General features: G+C 37.1%; 2 non-coding genes across 2 annotated transcripts; both read left to right on the top strand.

Moving 5' to 3' along the window:
- The first annotated feature begins 3435 nt into the window (after nucleotides 1-3435).
- On the top strand, nucleotides 3436-3512 carry LOC113467211. Its single transcript, XR_003391368.1, has one exon. It is a non-coding gene; the product is annotated as a small nucleolar RNA SNORD36 (small nucleolar RNA).
- Nucleotides 3513-3765: 253 nt separating this feature from the next.
- LOC113467210 lies at nucleotides 3766-3847 on the top strand. The gene has a single exon (XR_003391367.1). It is a non-coding gene; the product is annotated as a small nucleolar RNA SNORD36 (small nucleolar RNA).
- The last annotated feature ends 3151 nt before the right edge of the window (nucleotides 3848-6998 follow it).

Below are 6998 nucleotides of genomic sequence, written 5' to 3'. Positions count from 1 at the left end.
TGACCATAGGTTTGAAGTTTGGACTTAATTTACTCATTTCCCCTTCATTTTCATAAGTGGAAGGTCCTCATCGATAATAAAGGTTATAGTTTTTTTGTCTGGCGTCCTAAAAATCCCTCGACAGAGCCAGGATGAAAGATTGAGCTGCTAAAACTTTCCTCTTAAGTACTAAATAATGGTACTAAAAGTGTTTCACACTTTATCTTATTTTTAAAGATTGTGGACAGTAAGTATCCATTTCAACTTTCAAATTTTCTAATTGTAAAGTCTGTTTTTGTGTTCTTCTCTTCTAGGTTGCCCGAGTAGATTTACCCCGAGATGACCGATCTGGAGGTAGATGCAAAGGCTTTGCACATGTTGAGTTTGAAACCCGAGACAGCCTCATTGAAGCTTTGGGCTTCATAGATGCGGTAAGTATTTATTCTATTATCGATTTAAGCTTTTTTAGGAAAATAACTTGATAGTCAATTCCCAGCATTTGATACCAACCAACCATTATTATCTATTTCCTTTATAAAACTTTTCGACCTTACTTGGTATGCGACAATAATGTGCATTAAAGATAAATGAAGAAAAATGTGTAAAATGGGCTTTTTGAAAAATTTTCATTACCAGAGCTTAAATGATGATTTAGCTTTTACCTTAGGACACCTAAATAAGTACATGTTCGCGTGTACGATGCTTTAAACTGCGTTTGCGTTTATCTGATGAGCTCTGCTTTATAATAAAGTTATGTGTTTAACCTCAAATTTTGTTTTTAGGGGCCTAGTTTACTTTGTAAATGGGGTCTTTGAAATGAAAAAACTTACATAGTAGATCCGACAGCATTTTACATATTTAGTCAGCAGGTTAGCTCTTAGAATGCCTTGAACACTTATTTATAAATATGTACTTTGGGAAAATCCCCAGAATATGCGGGCAAAAATTACCGAAAATTAAAGTCCTTACTGATGTAACATCTACTAGTCTGTAAGTGAGATAATTTTCGGATAACGAAGCTTTGTATTCGGAGGTCTTAATGTTGACCCGGTTGTCATAAACCGTGAACAATTTAAGCATCATATCAAAGCTACACTCTTTTAGATATTAATGCCCTCAATCAGAACCTAAAATAATGTATGGATTTTAGGAAACTCTCCAGAAAATTGAATTTAAATATGAGTACAAGATAATATTGAAACAGGTAGAAATTAGCATGATATGGAATAGGGCCTGAAATCACCTGTAATAGGTAGTACAAAAAAGAAGCAATTTCCTTTTTTCCACTTTCTTATTTTAACTTTAATAAAATAAAATGTCCTGTCTATTTTTGTTGATAGGGAATAGGGCCTGAAATCACCTGTGCAAATTTGGCTAGGTAGAAATAGAAATGATTATGTCCCTGCTGAAAATTAAAGTCCTTACTGATGTAACTGCCGCTAGTCTGTAAGTGAGATAATTTTCGGATAACAAAGCTTTGTATTCGGAGGTCTTAATGTTGACCCGGCTGTCAAAAGCTGTGAACAATTTAAGCATCATATCAAAGCGACATTTTCTTTTACGTGGGTACTTACCTACTAAAACACCTATAAAAATTTGGAGATATTTTTCGTCTCTAAAAGCACAAAATACTAATTTCTAGATTTCCTAGGCTTTCCTACACGTTTAATTTTTAGGTTTTCCGTTTTCCTACAATTTCCAAAGTGAACACATTTTTCGTCTCTAAAAGCACAAAATACTAATTTCTAGATTTCCTAGGCTTTCCTACACGTTTAATTTTTAGGTTTTCCTACAATTTCCAGAATGAACAATAAATAATTAATTATCTAGGTTTTTGTTCCATTATTTTTACTTTCTTTTTGAAACCAGATTTTTCGTCTCTAAAAGCACAAAATACTAATTTCTAGATTTCCTAGGCTTTCCTACACGTTTAATTTTTAGGTTTTCCTACAATTTCTAGAGTGAACAATAAATTTGTGTAAAGATACATTGTAGGTAGTGCTTGCTGGAACTTGGCCTAGCGCACTACCGTGCGCTCAGATAAATAATTATCTAGGTTTTTGTTCCATTACTTATTTTTACTTTCTTTTTGAAACCAAAAGTTGAAATGATGATTTAGCTTTTACCTTAGGACACCTAAATAAGTACATGTTCTCATGTACGATGCTTTAAACTGCGTTTGCGTTTATCTGATGACTTTTGGTTTCAAGTTTTAATTTCAACACAAATTCTCTGATATACCTACTTGAATATTATTATTTTATAATAGCCTACCCATCTTGTGAATGGGCGTTCCGTAGAATGATGTTTTAAAAAAAAAAAAAAAAAAAAAATCCAAAAATTTCAGCCAATCTGATTGCTTTAAACCGAGTTTAAACTGTTTGTGGCCCAATAAACTAATGCCCGCTACACACGTTCAGGCGGGCCTGTCAATCATGCTTGAACGCCATAGGCTCATAGGTTGTCGCGACAAATTTCAAGATCAGAGCTCATTTGTGTGAGAAAATGTGAAAAAAAAAATCCCCCCCGTCAAAAGCTGTGAACAATTTAAGCATCATATCAAAGCGACATTTTCTTTTACGTGGGTATTTACCTACTAAAACACCTATAAAAATTTGGAGATATTTTTCGTCTCTAAAAGCACAAAATACTAATTTCTAGATTTCCTAGGCTTTCCTACACGTTTAATTTTTAGGTTTTCCGTTTTCCTACAATTTCCAAAGTGAACACTAAATAATTAATTATCTAGGTTTTTGTTCCATTATTTTTACTTTCTTTTTGAAACCAGAAGTTGAAATGATGATTTAGCTTTTACCTTAGGACACCTAAATAAGTACATGTTCTCATGTACGATGCTTTAAACTGCGTTTGCGTTTATCTGATGACTTTCTGGTTTCAAGTTTTAATTTCAACACAAACTCTCTGATATACCTACTTGAATATTATTATTTTATAATAGCCTACCCATCTTGTGGATGGGCGTTCCGTCCCGTTGTCTTATCAATTAAGTACTCAATTCAGAGCTACTACCTATGAGACTCTTTTTGTCATTATTAACATAACAACCTTGAACTTATTATTGACTTTTCCAATCGTAAAATACCATTTTTTAGACAGTCATTTTAATTTAGAACCTATGGCTAACATTAACTTTCCAAGTGAAAATTAATTGAACTCCCTCTTCTGCTTTCGTCCCTCGGGGGGGTGCTTTCTTTGGGAGGCCTTCCGTAAAGCTCAAGTTGAAAGTTGGACGCTCATTGGTTAGATGCATCCCTCCCTATCTTTAATAATTAACTTTACATTTTCATCGACAAATCATAACCGAAACAAAGTTGATCCTGGTAAAAAGACCTTTAATTTGATATATAGGTCGACCAGGTTTGGATAAGTCCTTCTATGGGAACAGACGGTACTACAATTTGTAAGAACAATTTTGTTTAGGATCTATTGCCGGCCATGCTGTGATGAGTTTATTATACGCTATGAATTTCCATTGAAATCCAATATCCACGAGCTTTTTAACTCTGAGCATAACTTTTAAAGACGCACAGTCCCATTTTTGTTTGAAACTAAAGTGAAAGCGAAGACTTTTGTTCATGATAACCTAAAGTGGAAGTGGAGACCTTTTATTTTAAGTTCTTTGGGACTTATTTGTTTACGGCAGTTGATGAAATTCGCTGGAACTTTGGACCTGAAATAGAAAATCTCCGAAATAAAATGAGCAAATTGTTTAAAATTCATTCGGAAAAAATGAGCATAGGTAAATTACTATTTCGTGTTCAAACTTTGCCATGATGATGATTTGTCTGTATGAACTTTACGTTGATTGAAATCCAACTAACATACGAGCTTTTTAACTCTGAGCAAAGAATCTCTCGCATTTTTTTTAGAATATTAGTGTTACTACTGCTGTCCCGTGTCTTTTCTAAGTGGTCGAAAAACGAAAAACAAAAGTTTCAAGCCTGGCAGTTCAGCGTGGGAATGCGGCTTCGATTTTGAGTGCCCTTCCAGGACATGAAAACCTGGAAGGGGTGTTTTATTTGTAATTTTCAATGTATTCTTAAATAAATGACTTACTTTCTACCAATTGACCTCAAAAAAAAGTTTCAGATCAGCTGGGTTGAAGAATTTTGGTGTGAACAACACACGACTTTCCTGTACATTACGGAACAAAAAAAAAATCTTCTCTTTTTTCAACTCTAAGCTAAGATACTGAAAGAATACGAAAAAAAAAACAATAAGTCGAAATTAAAAAGAAAGAAAAAAAAGAAAAAAAAAAAAGAAGAAATAAGTTATAAGGAGAGGAAAAGTCCCCGATTCCAACCCCATGATCAGTTTCCGTACTATTTGATTTTAATTGATTTCGTGTTCTTTGATTCCAGTGGCTTCAGAAACAACGATGACCGATCCAAACGGCCGTTCACCCGTGACAATAACCGACCTCCCCGTGACAGAGACTCTCAGCCTCCTAGACGCAACTTTGATAGGTAAGTTCCACTCAGACTATGAAAATTGGGTGGAAGTTGAGTGGAAGAGCTCACTAGGTGAGAATCCTGCCATTAGAGCCTTAAAAAATATATATATAAAAACTTGGAAAATTGGGTGGAAGAGCTCACTAGGTGAGAATCCTGCCATTAGAGCCTTAAAAAATATATATATAAAAACTTGGAAAATTGGGTGGAAGAGCTCACTAGGTGAGAATCCTGCCATTAGAGCCTTAAAAAATATATATATAAAAACTTGGAAAATTGGGTGGAAGAGCTCACTAGGTGAGAATCCTGCCATTAAAGCCTTGAAAAAAAAAATATAAATGAAAACTTGGAAAATTGGGTGGAAGTTGTTTGGGTGGAAGAGCTCACTAGGTGAGAATCTATATGAAAACTTGGATAAAAGGTACAAAGAAAAAATAATAAGTAAAACCAATATGGTAAATTATTAAGGCCAGACTTATTATCAGGTAGACCTAACAGGTACACCTGATCGGGTCTGCCTGAATGTCTGATAGTGCGTGGCTGGCCTAAAGGTCCTTGGTTGGACTGCGGGGGTTAAGGGACTTTCCAAACCTATCCCACTATGGTAAATATGTAGAATAGAATAGAATAGAATAGAATATACCTTGTTTATCCTGCCCGAATAGGACTGAAAAGTCCCTTTACCCCAGCAGTCTAAACAAGGTCTCGTATATTTGATGGGTTAAGCGGTTCCCGTTTTTTATTATTATTATTATTTAAATAACATGTGTGGAGGAGATGAGGAAAATGGAAGACACAGTGTATCCAGGAAATGTAGGAAAGAAAATTAATGAAAAGGTCAAGGCTGTCCTTGAAAGAAACTGTGGCTGGCAGGATGTGAAAAAGATCTCAAACATACATTCTGGACAGCAGCAGGACTTTGACAAGGAATGGATGGACTATTCAAGACATCCTGGCCATGAAATATGCCCCGGTGTCGTCGGCAGACGTTGAGCGGTCTTTCTCGAAATTAAAATATCTATTAAGTGACATCAGGAGACTAAATTTTACTGTCGACAATATAGCAGCACACTTGATCTTGTTATACAACAAATAAATAACAAAAATAAAGCTCATTAACCTACTCTTTCATTAAAAATATTTTTTTTTTTATGTTTTATTTTACCGAAAAGGTCATATTTTGGGAAAATAAATGTCATATTTGAGGAAAATAAAGGTCATAAAGGTCATATTTTTAGAGTCATATTTTGGAAAAATAAACGTCATATTGTGGTTGTCTCTGCTAATTACACATTAGCGCTAATTACACATCATTTGTTCTCGCAGTTGCCTAGCCCTCCGAAGGTGAACGAGATGATCTGAGTGAGTGGTTCAGGAGTCCGAGAATAGCCCTTCACTGACAGCCTCTTGCAGGAGAAGTTTGAAGGAGAAGAAGGAGAGAGAGTTCAGGATGGGGTAGGGTACGGAGTTCCAGAGATCTATAGATGCGTGAAGGAAGGATTTGGAGTAGGAGAAGGTGTTATACCGCGGTTTTTCAAGAAGGAGTTCATGCGATCTAGTGTCTCTGGAGCGTACGTCAGATCGGAATTGATATTTTTCGTACAGGTAGGGGGGGGATTGGGAAACTAGAATTTTGTAAAGTAAGGAGAGAGTAAGGATGCGTCTCCTATCTTCTGTCTTGAGCAGTCGCGCCCTGTTGAAATATGGGGTAATGTGCTCCCTTCGTTTGACGTTGTAAATGAATCTCACACAAGAGTTCTGCGCCCTTTGTATTTTTAGGGAACGTTCGGCTGTCAGTCCGTTAAGGAGGGGGGCGCAATACTCGAGCTGAGGGAGAGCAAAGCATTTAACAAGCAAGATTTTTGAATTTTGTGAAGTGAAGTTTTTTATACGTCTCAACGTCCAAAGGGTTCCGAATACTTTTTTTCTGATTTTGGTGACTTCATCGGACCAGTTCAAGGAGTTGTCAAAGGTGATGCCCAAATTTCTTGCGGAGTCGACATATTCTACCACATTCCCATCTACCTCAATGGGGGGTAACGGCAGCAGGACGGTGCGACGAACTCCAGTACTACAAATGAGCATAACCTTAGTCTTTCCTGGGTTTATGATGAGGCCGTGTGACCTAGCCCATGCGACCATTTGCTCTATTTCGCGGTTTATCACGTTTGCAGAGATGGCAAGGTCCGGAGGACGGGCTGAGAGGTAGATCTGGAGGTCGTCGGCATAGAGATGAAAGCGGCAGTTAGTGAAACAAGAGCTGATGTCGTTGATATAGAGACTGAAAAGAAGCGGACCCAGCACAGAGCCCTGAGGAACGCCGGAAACGACTGGTTTCCACCCTGACCTGTCGTTGTTTGACCCGAGAACGCATTGTCTGCGCCCAGAAAGGTAAGAGCCGAACCAGGCGACAGCTTTGCTGTTGAAGCCAAATGTTCTGAGCTTTAGGAGCAGGATCCTGACCCGAGAACGCATTGTCTGCGCCCAGAAAGGTAAGAGCCGAACCAGGCGACAGCTTTGCTGTTGAAGCCAAATGTTCTGAGCTTT

This window comes from Diaphorina citri, unplaced genomic scaffold (assembly GCF_000475195.1).
Source record: "Diaphorina citri unplaced genomic scaffold, Diaci psyllid genome assembly version 1.1 scaffold430, whole genome shotgun sequence".
Classification (NCBI taxonomy): Eukaryota; Metazoa; Arthropoda; class Insecta; order Hemiptera; family Psyllidae; genus Diaphorina; species Diaphorina citri.
The sequence above is the reverse complement of the archived record's forward strand: the minus strand, read 5'-3'. Positions and strand labels throughout refer to the sequence as shown.